Source organism: Triplophysa dalaica, chromosome 6 (assembly GCF_015846415.1).
Source record: "Triplophysa dalaica isolate WHDGS20190420 chromosome 6, ASM1584641v1, whole genome shotgun sequence".
NCBI classification, from domain to species: domain Eukaryota; kingdom Metazoa; phylum Chordata; class Actinopteri; order Cypriniformes; family Nemacheilidae; genus Triplophysa; species Triplophysa dalaica.
Window position 1 is genome coordinate 24,507,624 of NC_079547.1, and position 16,709 is coordinate 24,524,332.

General features: G+C 37.4%; 1 protein-coding gene and 1 long non-coding RNA gene across 2 annotated transcripts in view; one reads left to right on the top strand and one right to left on the bottom strand.

Annotated features, from left to right (window-relative positions):
* Positions 1-2,984: 2,984 nt before the first annotated feature.
* On the bottom strand, positions 2,985-5,791 carry LOC130425093 (uncharacterized). Its single transcript, XR_008907031.1, has 3 exons — positions 3,986-5,791; positions 3,803-3,885; positions 2,985-3,130 (listed from the first exon to the last, which is right to left on the bottom strand). It is a non-coding gene; the product is annotated as an uncharacterized LOC130425093 (long non-coding RNA).
* Positions 5,792-6,755: 964 nt separating this feature from the next.
* The window catches only part of gli1 (GLI family zinc finger 1), a 38,348-nt gene continuing 28,394 nt past the window's right edge, over positions 6,756-16,709 (top strand). The window contains exon 1 of the mRNA XM_056750994.1: positions 6,756-7,337. The gene's annotated coding sequence lies outside the window, so the exon portion shown is untranslated. The remainder of the gene's footprint in view (positions 7,338-16,709) is intronic.

The following is a 16,709-nucleotide window of genomic DNA, read 5'->3' on the forward strand; positions in this document are numbered from 1 at the left end:
GACTGAGTTGTTACAGTAAGGGAAATGCAAGGAATGAAAGAAGTAAGGGCCAGACAGATTGGTTCTGATTTTGTTCCAAGTTTTTCTCTAAGAGGGATAATATTCGGGTGGGAGGGAACTATCCTTTTATAAAGTTATAAGTTATAAAGTAAAGTTATACAGATGTGGTCTCTGAACTTGTATTTTTATCGTTTACCAATTTGGCAACATGTTGTTCCTGATAAAACTACTGAGCTTGAGACACAGCTTTTTCAAAGTTGTACATTTCTATGTGAGCACCGATTTTTATATTTATCCTAAATAACATTTTTATTAAAGATGTTGGCTTCAACTTTTCTTTAGATACTTAAGTAGATTTAATATAAAAACTACTTTTGATACTAAATTACAATGTTTATCTGATACTTTCAAGACTTTTTCAAGACAAAGTAATTTTCTTGCAAGATATTTGTACTTTTACTCAAGTATTGATTTTAGGTACTTTATACATCACTGCTTAGCAGTCCCTACATTTCTATGATATTCTGGTCTATAATGATGAAAAAGAGGGGATTTTAAAGTTACATCAGACAGATCAACACATGGCTGCCCACGTGCACATTAATGACTCCTATTGGTTGATCAGAAACTTGGCAGACCAATCACAGTAGGGATATGAGGAGGAAGAAGAATAGATAGTGTTACAATTGCACACAAACATACTGTGGAAAAACATAATGGTAACAGTGACATTATAAGTGGACCTTAGGGAAATACATACACAAAGAAACAACAGGGTATGATACGACGTCTTTAAAGCTGTGAAGGCGAGAGCTTGTTGTCTGTAGAGAGTGATTTACAGCAAACGTTCATCACAGCGCAGGGAATTAAGGTCACTTCTCCTCTCCTTCTCTTTAAAGCCTCATTGGCTGAAAGCCCGAAGCTCTCACATCATTTCCTGAGCAGACCTAATTCTTCTGGAAACTACCAGATCATTGTAACAGGTGCTAAAGCTGAGGCTGGTTTCCACTCGCTGAAGAAAGTGTCTCTATATTATTAGGTCAAGGGGGAGGAGCCTAAGAGACCTTGATGTTTAACCTCAATTTCAACTTTAGTGATTTTTTTATCAGGTCCAATCTGACCCCAGAACCCAAAATAAATATATAAAAGTGCCATTTCTATAAAACAAAACGAAGTTAATTTTATCTCCATTAAATGTTTACATTGTAATATTTTCAAGACAATTAAACAAGTTGATATTTTTTTTATTCCTAGTATTCTCATTGGTAAGACTTAAAAATTAGCATAGACGAACAATATAAAAAACAACAATTAATATCCGGTAATACATTTTTTCAGTAGAAAGTGTTTAGTTGACATAACATTACAATGGACATAAAATATACTTAATTTCTATGCATAACAAATGATATAATATTGTATAATGTATATACAGACGGGGAAAATATGAGGAAACCATTCATAATTTTTATTTCAATTTTGATGCATGGTGGTCCTTCCAATCCAGTCTCTGTTGAATTTCAACAAAATCAACCCTCAGGAGAAACAAAATCATCCAACAGCAATGTGAAAGACTGAAAGCATGACAAGACACATGAAATCTATGATCAAAATCCACGTTATCAAATAAAAATGAACTCCTGGACTTTTCCTTAATACATGTACAACTACCTGTACTACTGTTGTATTGCTTAACAGTAAATATTGAACTTGTTCTCTTTGCAGTATTTGAGGTCTGACTAAATTGTAAAATAAATAGAGCACCTTTTCTGTTATTTCTACCCGTTCCTCCAGTTTTCTTTTTTTAAGCAAATAAATGCAAATCTAATATTTTTATTTAAGATTTTGTATAAATATTGTTAGTAGTTTACAGAATGAAACCTAAATGATCATTTAACCCAAACACATACATTTAAAAAGTCAGGTCTCTTGATTCTTTCTGCGGTGTATATTTGTATAAGTCGCCTAATTTTCCTGTTTTAACCTCATTACAGTACAGAATGATTGATATTTTAATTACACTACTGAGAATTTTTCCATTAATTTCGCTTCATGTTTTATTTTATTTTTTTGAACAAACCTAAAATGAGATAATTTTTTAAGCAAATAAAGAAAAATATATATTTTCCCACTGATTTTGTCACACATATAACGAAAACACTTATTATACACAGGTATAGATTTTAATAATAAACTCTTTTTATCTCTGATACGACTGATTTAAAATAATATATTGCCATTCCCTGGAAACAGTGTGTTTGCTGCAGGACATGAAAAACGCTTTAGGTAAAAGGACCAACTTAATAACAAATATGAATATTATGAAAACACGAAGACTGATGATGTCCACTGATAAGAGTTCTTAAAGCACACAGTCGGCTGGCTGATGCTGCAGTAATATGTTGTTCAGAACTGACCCCTGCTGGACACACATGGAACGTCACATCAAAACAATCCCAGTCAAAACGGATACTGGAAAACAACCTTTTACACCAAGAGAGATATAAACCGACTCCACCAAAATAGTCTAATAAACATTTGAATTAATTAAAGACTTGACGGCTAGAGATTAAAAAATATGCTTTTATAAAAAGGTGACTTTTGGGCAACTGCAGTCTGTTAGGATGACCAATGGCAAACAGAGAGAGCATCTGAAACTTGTACACATTTATTTGCCAGATCGTTTAAAGTGACTTACAATGCATTCAACCTATACATATTTACTATACGTGTTCTCATGACCTTCTAACAAACTGCTCTAGTTCAGCTATAAAAATGTGACTATTTTTGCAATTCTGTTTGTTTCTGCTTGTGGCCTGAATTACACATGTCGTCTTTATAAGAGCTTGTGTCAAACAAAATAAACAAAATGAGCACAATCTCTCAAGCGCTGAATAAATTTACAGAACAAGAAAATGTGTTGCAAACATACTAGAAAAGTTGCATAAAGTGTAATACTGATTCGCATGCACACTTACCTGTGCATGTCTCTCTGCAGTGATGGTCTTCAGCGGGTGTGCGGTGACGGGTTGGGACAGGGGGGTGAAAGCACCCTTTTATGCACAACTGTGATGATTCGGTAGCAGGGTCGAACCCGCAGCCAATAGAAGGGAAACATGCACGGGACCATCTGCAATGGAAAAACAAATCCCGTAAAGACTGACTGGAGTGAGAGAGAGACGGCCAGATGTCGACGGCCCGGGTAACAGATGTAGCACTGCTCTCTCTTACAAACACACAGTTACATACACACACATGCGTATTAGTGAGACATTTCAGGGTTACAAATTCTAATTTGTTATACATAAATATTAATGACTAGTTCACTTTTTGACAACAATTTAAACAGTGTTTAAACAAGAGTATTTTTTTAAAAATCTAATTAATAATAATTTATACTAGTTTCCTGTATTCCAGTGGATTCTGTGTTTCAGAATCAATGATTTAGTGTTTCATCAAGGTAACTCGCATTTGGGTTATTGCCACTTATAGAGATAAGAAATATTTTAAGGGTACAATTGGGTAGTTGGTGAGACGTGTCAAGCTGTGTGATCTTTCCTCTTCAATTACTTTAATTTATTTTTCTAGTTCTTGTATCAACATTATGCATAAATATATATATTTAATGACCTCATATTGAGTGTAAATGGGCAATCCGTGCTTAAACATACAGATTATCCCAATTAAGGACAATGCAACTAAATTGGTGAAAAAATTCTTTTTTACAGTGTCCATTTCCCAGTACGGCAGTATAATGCTGAAACATGAAAAGAAATACAAAAAGTATAAATAAATCACACACCCGCAGCTCTGGAAAGTAATTCATCTTTTCACTTTGTCCAAATGAGCAGCGTCGGCAAATCCTGAGAGATTCTCTCAATGAGCCTGATGGGATTAATGGGACACAACACCTGTGACGTTTATTTGTAAATGGCCGAGCTCCATACACGGAAGTGAGCAAAGGTGCGTTATAAATTGTCTTTACCTGATTTACACTCCACCAGAGATCGGTAACCTCTAGCAGACAGATGCATTCTGGGAAAAGCCTCTTATGGAACTTCTGTTAGATGCGTTCACCCTAAAGAGCTGAAAATGAAAAGTGGTGAGACCCAATACACCATATATACTGTAGACATATAGAGTTGTTATATTAAAGGATATATAAGTGTTCTGGTGGGCGTGGACGAAACCTGATCGTGTTTACCATCATCGTCTGTGCTTGAAGAGAAGCCTCTGCAGAAATGAGCTGTCCGGTCAATGACAAATATTTACAACATTTAAACTTGTATTTTCTTTGAATCTATAAAGTCCAATTTATCTTATTTACACATTACATGTGTTGAAGCATTTCACTAAAAAAATCACCCTAACCCCTGAGATCTTCATAACTCAATAAGAAGAAAGTGTCTAAACTCAGAAAAGGAATGAACACTGACTCACTTAGTGTGTGTGTGTATGTGTGCGTGTGCTTAACCTGGAGAGAAGTAATCTATTGACATATGGAAACAGCATCTGTGAGTTTGGATAACACAGACCGATCACATGAATCTCATTCACAATCTTCACTAAGACATCAATGAGCGACCTGAACTTCACACGCAGATCACACATATTCACATTTTCTGATCATCACATCACTGTCATCTGAGTTTTTGGACCATCCAGTTTTTGGGATCAAAGTTTGGCTGGTTAGTTTCAGTAGCAAACCTTCACCAAAATGTAAGGTTTGAAACGACTGCTGTCTGTTCTGCAGATTTCATTTGTTTACTGATTAAATCACAACCACAAAAGAATAAAAGCCAATAGAGAAGTGTAACCTACAACAATCATACTGTTTGAAGAGAAGCTCAATTAGACTAAATCTGTCACATCAAGCCAAAATGTCCAGTTAAAGCCAAAAAGAATGGTAAAGGCAAACAAACAACAGACTTAAAGCATTACAGAACAAGGAATACGTGAAAACTATTAACCACCTGACATTTGTCACTGCTATGAAAACATCATAGTCTCTGTTTCTCACAATGTGTTCATGTGTAAAAATATCGTTAGTTTGTACTAAAGAAATCTACGGTCTATTTTACTGACATTGAGATAAAAGCCAAGCGTCAATGTGCGCATGCGTACGGAGAGCTGCGTTTACGTGAGTTCATATCTGATACATGCACAGAAAACTCTTCACAAAACTCTTTTTTTGTAATAATAACTGATTGATAGTTTTGCAAACATTATCGATATGCCTTCAGAATCAGCATTTAGCGGAATAACGAGAGGGAGCATATTCCCTAATTAATTAAGTGGTAACACTATAACGTCACGAAGAATGTGTTTTTGTTTAGGATTACGTAATCATGCATTACAAATTAATCTAAATGACCAAAGTAAAGCGTATGGATTGCCTAACAGAAATACAAGAAAACGTTTTTACGCCGGAGGACGCCGGCCGCCATTTTGAATGTTTCCGCTCGACGCTTCATCGGTCAGATGTATCGTTAAATTTGCGATTTCAAAACCATTGCAATGAATGAAACGTGTCTTAGACTTTTGGAAATAAATGGTTAAAACCTGGAGGGATGTTTGTTTCTAATAATTTCGATTAACGTGAGCCAAACCTGTCAGGTGCAACCTTCCAAGACGTGACGTCAAAATATTACAACAGGTAACGTGACATGGGAGAATCAATGTTTGTTTGTAGGTTCCTAAATATATTAAGTACTCATTTATTCATTATAAATGTTGCTGTAGGCATCTTTCATTATTACTTCTACTCCTTTGTATTAACTTCCAGCAAACTTTATGGTCTAAGACCGAATTTGGACCATATCTGGGGAAGATTCTGCGCAGGTGAAACCATGTGGGGACTGTGGGAGAAGACGTAAGGATTACCTGGACCATCGTTACATAACGTTAGATCAACTATTTTCACGTTTTACTTAAATGCGAAGAATGTTCTGGAGGCTACGTTTTCCTTTTTTTAAAGAAGTTAAATGGCCTCTTTAGATCAACCCTTCTTGTATGATTTTTATCTTTCATTTAAATAAATAAAAATAGTTTTAATTGATCTTGTTTTCTTTGATTTCGAGTCTATACATTACTGCATCGTGAAATGTAAAAATAGTTTGTGATTTCATATAATCATAATTGTTTATAACCAATATAAATATGCTTTTTGATACGTAATTAACACAAAATACTGTAAATCATTTATTAATTAAATTAGTCTACGTCTTAACTATAGTTGTGGATAAATGCAACGCGATTCATATTTTTTTCCACACGCCGGTGCATCTCCTGCGGCTGTTGGCGCTCCGCTCCGGGTTTTGCGGCTCACCGCGCTCAGCTCCGCCAGCAGCCACACACAGCGCTCACCGTCCTGAAAATTCTTTACATTCACAGACACGTGACGATATAATTATCAATCTATGTAAAGTATAGATTATGATACAGTCAATGACCCTCAGAAGTGGGCTACTAGATTTGTTTTTCTAAACCAATTTTATAGCAGATCTTATATTTTATTTTACACGTATTTTTTGTTTCAATAATCATACTAATTTCTTAGATTGAAGCATTAGTGTTGTTTTTATAATAATAGTAATTGTTTTTATCGTGGGATTAGTGCTATGGCGAGGACAGCACGTTTTTCCTCCTTAATTTTTAACATGGTATTTTATACATTATTATAGTCTATATGAGCATTCTTTTTCTTATCAACATTATCGTCATTATGGGAGTTGGTAGTGGTGCAGGAATGCAGGCTTTCTCTCTTTTTCTCCTTGAATTTGCACATATTCACATATATGTATATTAGGCCTATTGCATTTTATATGTACATTTGTCTTCTTATTAAACATATAAAAATGATTGTGTGAGTTAATAATGCTGCAAGAATGCTGGAGATGTCCAGTCGGGCTTTCTCTTTTTTCTGCCCAAGAAAAACAAAAAGTGAACTTCCTGTTTCGGGGTGGTCCACGGAGTCTGAGAGAGAGAAGGAGAAGGAGGGGGTGGTCTCACATTCTCGCGCTGCCGCTGTAACTTCGGGCTCCGGGGACCGAATATGGATCTCCGCCGCTGATCCTCAAAACTTTTGCGAAAACTTTTGCGGAGTTCCTGTTGATGTGCGCGCGCGGAGAACATTCCCAGCAAAATGAACCGAGGAGTTTAGAGCCCTTATCTTCATCAGTGTGTGTGTGTGTGAAGAGAAAGAGGGGCTTTATTGGAAATTCTCGAACCCCCATTGGGACGCTCTCGGCTTTCAGCTCGGCGCAAGTTTTCCAGGGAAATTTCGGGCTCGCCGGGATCATCACACAAGCGGATGAAGGAGGAATCCCGTGTTTAAGGTAACGTTGCACTTTATATCATGAATGTGGGGTTTCACTGTAGCGTGCGTTGAGATGTGTGGATAAAACCTTTAGGCACCTTGAGTGCTCACTAGAAAGTGTGCTGGAGTGTTTGCGCATTGATTAACAATCCAAACATGTGTGTCTATTACACACTCTGCCATGGAGAGACACTCGAGTAATGGTGTACACAAGAGTGTTTAAACACACATACAAACACTAAAGAACTTCATTAGTTCTGCGGAAAGCTCATGAAACATTTACACTCAACCTGAAGACCGTTGAGCTCGGAAAGTTTACTTCTTTATTTTATGCGTAAAGTTGAACGTCTGTTTTATTAATTGTATTATCTTGCATTTTTAAAGAGCTGAATTTTGCCCGCAATATGTCGTTTAATGGTGTTAAAAGCCAGTGAAGTTTGTGTGATGGTGGTCTGTCCCGGTGGTCTCGGTCGGTCAGACGTCGCATTTAGAGCGTTTAAACGTTAAGCAGGAGTTTGTGTGAAACATTTAGTTGCGTGTCGATACGTTTTATTTATGATGAAAGTTTTCAGGTCTTTAGATGCGATGGTTTTGTGATAGTTCTGTATTGGTGGAGGTCACAGTGTTCCTGAATTTCAACAGCTGGTTCTTGTGAGGCGAAATAGTTGAAGTGCCGATAACTTTTCCAAATGTGTCGATCCTGAAGCTCGTCCCCACCAATGACATGGGGTGTGCACAAGCTATTTGAAATACGATTGTTTTATATAAGTTCCTATTTTGAAGACAATTATAGCTTTTCCAATAAACTTATATGTTTTTGTAGCACTTTACAATTTGGTTTGTTAACATCAGTTAAATAAGCAAGAACTTACAACACATCATTTATTCATCTATGTTAATTCCAACATTTCTTTAAATATTTATCAAATTAGCTAATGGACAGTAAAATAACACGTGCATTTGCATTAACTAACATTAATAAATGATGTAAAAGTTTGTTGCTTATTGTTATGTTAGCTAATGCATAATGCAAAAGTGTGTCCACTTGTTTCAATAAACAGCAATGGGATCGTTTTCGTCTTCATTTGGGGGTTGTTTGGCATTTGACAGATTTGTGGTTGAGTTATCTTCAAGCCTGTGGAGTGAAGGATATCTAATCTTGACAAATCTGTCTGAATGTCCTGTGAAAATCTCACATGAGCCGGCGTAATTACGTCATTAATGAGGCGTTGATGTTTCTGCGTCATAAAGACTCACTTTTTCAATTCAGCACAATTTTAAAAAATAACTCAGAGGTTGGTCCGTCTGTTGTGTGAAGACGCCATGCTCTTTATAGTATTTCATCTGGTGACCAATGAGAATTATATAAAAAACATTTTGCTGTATAGGGGAAATTGGGCGCTGTTTTTTCAGTGCAGGTGAATGTAGAGGGTTCACAGAAAACTTTCACACACTCTGGGTTGATGTGATATCTTTTGGTGAGGTGAGAAAGACTCAGCAGGGTTTCTTCCTCTCGCTCCTGAACTCATTAGTGTTTGATGGACTTGCATTAGTGGCAAAAGGATTCTGTTAGCATACAAACACACACACATCTGCAGATCCTCCTCAAGATCTTTTAAACCGATTGAAATGTTCTCGCAGGAGGGATTATGAATAAACATCACCTTTTGCCAAAAAGTGAAGTGATGGCCTGTGCTAATACCTGTATCATATGTTGACGTTTGACGAGGTTTAAGGTGTTTTGAAGCAACTGTATTGAATTGGTTCTAATGTGTGTGTGTGGGTGGTATGTTTTTTTTTTTAACTCCGTAAATCTAAGAGCGACGTTCCTAAAGCTGGCCAAGGCAGGCGGCAACAAGTGGTGTGTTTTCCGCCAGATTCCTTTTTCGGCTGCGCAGCTAGACACTCGTGTCACGTGACACTTTCTTTTACCTCCCCCCTTCGCCCCCCTCTCCAGCATGGAGACCACCCTCATGGGGATCGTAGACCCCAATCACACCCTTTCACATTCTGTGAACCTGAAACAATCAACTTTTAATAGCAGCTGTCTATCCAGTGAGCGTCCAGGGCCGAGCTCAGATACCCAACCGGAGAGCGCAGAAACCCACTAAATGCCCCCTTTTCCCTTCTTTTATGCCCCTGAGCTTTTCCTCTGTTCTATTTTCTATCCTTTTTTCTTTCATAAGGGATAAGACGGAACAAGACACAGAAGTGATGCCGAGCGTTTTCTCGACTCAGCTCGTGCATTGCATGTGTTCTTTTTTTTCTTTCTTTCTTTCTTTCTTTCTTTCTTTCTTTCTTTCTTTTACATTGTATGCTATTCATGTTTCTGTAGCCTAATTGGTTAAGCGTTGCATCAGGTGGTCATAGATGTGATTCCCAAGGAATATGCATGGCTTGAATGCACTGTAAGTCGCTTTGACCAAAAGCGGCTGCCAAATTGACAGTTAATGTAAATGTCATGTGAACTACTTTTCTTACCCTCGTTTTGTCATTTTTGGAGTTTGTTTCACGAAATCCTTTTAAACATGAGTTTCAAGTCGGGATGTGTTGCAACCTGTCTTATTTGACCAAACTAAAGCAAAACAATTGTATGAATGTTTAATGTAAAGAGATTGTGTTAAAATATCAAATGGCAAATGGAGACTTTTTAAAATGTTCTGCTAACAGTTAAGAAAAGGGACCAATTCTCTCTATTAACTAGTTGTTTATTGGCATGCATATTATTTGCATATTGGCTGTTTATTAGTACTTATTGTTCTGCAAGATCATATTCTACATCCCTAATCCTACCCAATACTTAAACCTAAAAACTACTTTACTAACTATTAATAAGAGATTAGAAGTTTATTGAGGCAAAGTGGTAGTTAATGGTTTGTTAATATTGGGAATTGTACCTTAAAATAAAGTGTGACCAAGTTTCCTTATGATAATACATTTCTTTGCAGAAATCTATTTTAAATCTCTGGACCTTAGTTCAGCATCCGACTTTAGGAAGCATCAAAACGTTCCTCACCTATTTCGTTTTTCTTATACATAAAGTCCCAGTGAACCGAAAGTTGCGATCGTTTTTACTTCCGTATCTTGACGCATTTCCAAGCGAAATGGAATTTCTAATGAGAAAAATAGTGGGCGTGGCTTTCGTCTTTCTGTGCGATTTGATTGGATGTACAAAATCAGCCGTTGCGTTTATAAATGGAAATGGCAGCAGACTGACTGTTAAAGGGGAGGAGTTAATGGATGCTCCGCCTAAGCCGGTTAACATACGTCATTTGTGATGGATAGTCATTACAGGAAGGAAGTTCATGTTCAGATTTTAACTAAAGATTGTGAAGGCAAACGGATTTTAAAAAGAGAATGATCCACATCGATTAACTATTTACAATAAACGCTGCAATATTTCATGAAAAAATAGGCATTGTCATTTTTAACTTCTTAGGGACTTTAGCGATTCGCTTTTATTCAACGCAACTTGCAGTGCATTTAATGCATACTTTCTTCTATCAACTACTCCTACAGGCCGACGTCTGTGTGTTCAAGTTGATTCCATCTGTTTGTTTCCTTTCCGGTTTATAATAAGAACGTTCTTTCTCGTTCTGTGAAAGATGAGATCTCATCTCTGATCGTTGTGTTGCCCTCAAATTAGAGGTTGCATTATGTTACGAAACCGCCGGACAATTGAGTCCCACAAACAGTCATTGTCCTTGATGAGGATGAAGATCATGAGAGTGCAGATGCTGCAGCGAGAGAATGTTTCTTCAGATCGTTGATCTTTCTCATTCACACAGGCCTGTTTTTCCACTCCTTTATTTCCCTCCTTCACTTTAATCCCTCTTGACGTCATGATTGTTGTCTGACTGCTGCCGGGACTGAATGTTGATTAAATAACTAAAGAAATAACATCCTTTAGTTTAGAATCTTTCAATATTTTAAGTCATAGCACATATTGGATTGCAAATATTTTTTCAAGTCTGGACTTTTCTGTGAGGATCTTTGTAATATCTCTGTTATTTCACACTGAGATCAACACGTTAATCTCATTTCTGTCTGAGAAACAATTGAGATATTAAAGAGTTTATTTGTGCTTGTGCTGTCTCACTTCTATCTCTCTCTCTCTTTGCATTAAAGCATGCGTTTCAAGCATTTCATCCCGCATGTGTTTGGTGATGACTCATCGGTGTCCACAGCGCCGTGAGCCGTGAGGGGGCGGTGTTTATTATTCACTCTGTTGTCATGGAGACGGTGGATTTTTGCGCTCACATCATTGTAATCATGCGTCTTTGATGTCTCCTTCTTTGGCTTTTGCTCGCATTTCTTGCCGTTTGACAAATTGGACCCAACAAAGAAACATTGTCAAAAAAATCTAAATGCTGTAAATAACAGTTAAGTCAAGTAGATGGTGGCGGGATCATGTGAACGAGACCCGGGCAGCGTTTATTAAGTTGATCTGCGTTGGAATTGTCAGAATAAAGTAAAACCCGACATAGAAGGACTGAGATGGGTTCTCATCAGATCTTCCAGCGGAACGCAGATTATTATCTAGACACTGGCAGACAGCCACCGTTATGCGCAAACATGCGCGCACACGCAAGCACAAACACGCACACACGCAGGTAAGCATGCTTTCATGCGTTTCTCGGAGTGGACTCGGAAGTTACGTAAGTTTGCCGTAACCTCACATGCCATTAGATCCGATGCTAAGAAAGAGACACAAGCACATTTCTGCATGCCTCCGTTCTCGTGTACATGCACACACGCAACACACGTGTGCCCTTCACTCACTGTGTCTCAAAGCTAGCCCAATTAGCTCTTTGCAGAAATAATATGGTTGGCAAGAGCTGAGAGGAGTTTTGTTTTATGAGTCGTGGGCACGCTGAGAGACCGGGCAGAGCGAGAGAGGTAGACTGACTGAGAGAGAGAGAGCTGCAGATTGTTTGAAATGCGCTGTGAGTCAGGCGCTCAGATTTATGCCCATGGGCTGCTGCAGCTTCTTGGGTGGGCTGCAGTCGGCCGAATCGACCAATCAGAGAAGGAGAAACTGAGATCTGCTTTCCTGCTGTTGCACACTGCTGCCCAAAGTTTCTTTCTTTCATTCTTTCTGTTTCTTTCTTTTCATTCCCTCTTCCTCTCTATCTCGCTTTCTTTCTAGCATTTATAAAAATGATCGAAATCCTCTCCTCATGCAACTAAAAAGTTACATTTCAGATCGTCTGAAGAAATATGTTTGCTTAGTGAATGTTTGTTTAGCTTTAGTTTGTTTCTCATTCCTCCAAATTCTCTTTCTTATTTGTCTCTTAGATTCATTTCGTGTCTTCTCTCGTGTCTTCTGTTGTCATGCAGAATTAAATCTAATGCATTGAGTTAAATGTGTTTGTTGTGATTTAAATCCAGAGAGGACGAGTCTAAACTGTGCGTGTGTTCCTGTTACAGACGTCTCTGTAATGATAACAATGACTGTTTTACTTTTTATGTGCTTTATTCAGTGAAATCATTTCAACGTGTGCTGTTTTGATAAATGGGAAAAAATGGATAGTTGACCTGAAATGCTTTGACACGCTGAACTCATCTAATGCGATTCCAACAGCATTTTTCTATCCCTGGAGTAGTTATTATTAATAGCTGCATATTTTATTACCCCTTGTTTGAGAGACTAGATCATTTGCACTTTTTAAGATTGTAAAAAACGTAAAAATTATTCACGTTAATTAAATCTTTCAAAACAGACGTATTAAGAGAAATCAGACGGACGAGAGAGAGGATTTTGCATGTTGTTTAGAAGTTTGTTTCTATATCTTGAAGGACAGATCTGATAAGGTCCGTTTCGCTCAGAACGTTTTTCGTGCCCGCTTGCTGTTTGTTTTACAAAACCCCCCGAAAAAGCTGAAGTTTCATGGCCCGCATATCCTCAGTAATTCCAGCAGGATTTGCGTGCGTCAAATGCAGTGTGTACACCGTGCAGGAGATGTGATGATAGACCCACTTATCCTGGAATTATTTGAGATTTTTGACTGTATGTTTGAACTCGAACAAATTTCAAAGTTTGATGACTGTATTTGTGTCAACCTTTACCCATAATTCACCTTTGCTTGTGATATACACATTTCTTATAAAGTGCTCTGATGACTTAATCTTAACTAGCCTTAAAAAAATGTAAGATATTTATCGTCAAACTATAACCTTCAAAAACTTAAGTGCTTAGAAAAATAAAGAGGAAATTGAATTATTATTCAAACCTATATTGTAGTTGTTCAGAATTTTTTTCTTCACTTTTTCAAGCCTTTAGTATGCATCTAAGTGTGACGTACGTGAGTCAGCTGGCCACTAATGCCGCGTGAGGTTTTTATGGTAATAGTCATGCCTGTGAGCTCGTAAGCCTGGCCACTTTATTATTTACAGACGCCTGTGTGTGTCGCTGACCTTTCCCTGTGTCCCGTCCGCATCTGTTTCTCATTGAGACACATGGTTCCTCCACAGTATTATAATAATTACGTTCATATATTACATGACCACTCCCCGCACGGCCTCATGTGAGTGTCAGAGGCTCGACTCACCGGGTCACTGTAGCTCTTATACGCAGAGCTTCTTTGGTAATGTTAAACCAATGTGTTAAAATTGATTTCTCTTAGAGTAGCTTTGCTTTATTGCATAATATTGTGTTTAAACGTGTTTAAAAACATACAAAAAAAATATTCTGCACTAAAAACAATACATCTATTGAATAGCTTATAGACCACTTTGCAAAATGCAAACACTGGTTCAGAAGCACTTCCGGTTTCATTTTATTATTTATATTTATATCTTACACGTATAGTTAAATCTTTAAAATGTATAAAGGTTCAGCGGGTTGTATTTTGTTCAATAGTTTGTGTAGTGCTAAAATAAAAACTCAACAGGAAGCTCTTCTGGACCAGCCGGGTTCACGTCTTCTTCTGATGTGGTCTATGGCTGCAATCAGTAACATTAAGATTAAAAATAAACAAAACTCAGTCATTAAGAAAGGACATAAAGAAAACTGTTAAGACTTGTATCAATATATTGTCCAGATTCACAACTATAAGAATTTAATCATGATTTAAAGTTGAGATATTACATGAAACGTCGGTATTCCACAGCTTCACCAAGCTAACATTCGTTAAAAGTTATCAAAAGCACTCTTGCTGTAATACTCTTGCTATGAATTAAGAGTTTGATCCAAAAAGAGATAACTCTGTCTTTTTTCATTTTATTTGAAAAAAAAAAAACTGAGAATCAAACTTTTTAAATTTCGGTAAATCAACATTGTATTCGTTGTTTAATTACAAAACATTGGTTTAAAATGTTTTTTTGCTGCATTATTTCTGAATGTTTAAAACTCCACGAACAATTTTCATAACTTAATGGGCATGTTAGCACAACTCGCTTAGTTTTGTTAGTTGCGTTGACATCACTTGCCTTTACTCGTAAAGTATGAGCAGTAATCTGCAAGTTTTGTATTTTGAACAAAGGTGGTCATAGAGAGAGAGATCGTTTCAAATTGTGCCTTTAAACAGATAAATAAAGCTTTTCAAGTTGTTCTGGTAACATTAAAGGGTCATTATTATTGAGTCTTTAATAACCCCTTTATACGATATGATATAAATAACACGCTTCACCATGAATTGTTACAGTAAGCGAGTGGATTGCATCTAAATGTCATCTTTGTAGTCTGACTTGAGTAAAGAAAGTTAGGTTGATCTCTCACTTTTTCTTCAAGTGTTGAGACAGCTGCATTGTTTGTCGGCGGGACGGACCGTGTCTCTGCTTCAGTTGGAGTAATGGTGTAATGTCAGGTACACCAGCGGACCATCATCCCAGCAGCACATGTCGCTCACTCAAAGCGCTATAACGGCAGCTGTTGTTGATTCAGCTACTGAGTTGATGTTTTTCTCAATCTCAACACATTCGCACATGCACCTAAACACAGAGTCCTCAAGCCCCTCCCCTTCTCTAACCTCACGGTGAATTACTCCACTGACAGCCGAACCCCCGGTTCATGGAAGGAAGTCACCTGCCATCAGAGGTGTGGAATGGCACAACATGGAGTAATGAAGAAGATAGAAGAAAGTTGTTTCATCCTCATGACAGCTCTAGAACAAGATTGACCACAGGCAAGATTCATTTCTAGTGTTGTATTTGAAATCGTAAGATGACAGCCCTGTGTTAGGTAGACACTGATCCAGGAACAGCGTTTGGTGTTCTTTTTATAAGATTTCTTTATTTGGACACTTAAGTGAGAGAGGGGACAGAAGGGAAATGGGAGATAGAAAAGATGGTGAGTGTTCGGGAAAGGAACGTGAGATAAAGGGAAAACTTATGTTGTGTCTCTCAGATATTTCTACTCATTAAAAGAGTCAGAAATCTCATAAATGTCTTCATTAGAGTTTGAGAAGAGACGTCAACAATGTGTCCAACTGAGCTCAGATTTGTCAAGTCTGCAATCAAAAGTCAATATTATTGAAGCTCTCAAGATGAAATCAAACATTTCTCTTCAAATTTACACAAATCCAGATCATTTGACCTCTGGCAATTCCAGCGTTATGGACGTGACATTTTGCATTATGGACGTGACATAAAAATGCTCAGAGAATGAATTTGTTGCGATTATATTGAACCATCTGTTTGTATTTTACTGAACCCTTGTTGATAGAGTCTAAACATCAAAAAATGTCAGTCTATGAAAAAAGTTATATTTAAAAAAGGGAAAGAGAGGCAAAAAAGGACGTGTTTTTTTGATTTCTGTCAAATAAAAAGCAATAATTCCCAATGAATGGAGAAGGGATGCCTCTCTATAGAACATAAAATAAAAAAAAGAGATCTCACATGGGTATTTGAACCACCAAATGTTAAAATCTGTGCTGTTACCATAGTAAAACCACTGGTAAAAAAAGTAAAAAACATGGAATTGCCCCTCTACGACCGACATTCAATTTTAACCTCCATACTCTTCATGAAATTTAACATCTGAGACAGACCTGATCTAAAACACAACTGAGAACTGATCTATTTGTAGATTGTCTCAGGTTTGGCTCATTGGAATGCTGTGATGTGTGTGCACACCTGACCAAATAAAGTCCCTGGTGTTGTCGTCTGCAGGTCACTTATAAATAAGACTTAAAGTAAATAGACAAAAAAAGGGGAAATCCAGTGATTTGCTTTAACGTCATCGCTTTCTCAGTTAAATCCTCTAAATTTTTTGGTTTAATGTGAAGAGATTTATGATGAGATCTTCTCCGGCACCTGTAGGCGAGAACTTTTTCCTGAAGGATGATGGCTTTCCCGGCTCACCCATTGTTCATTTCTGAGATAAGCAGCTGTGTGTGTGTGTGTGCGTTTGTGTGTTCAGGGCTTCCCTGTTGAGACACCTGCAGTCATT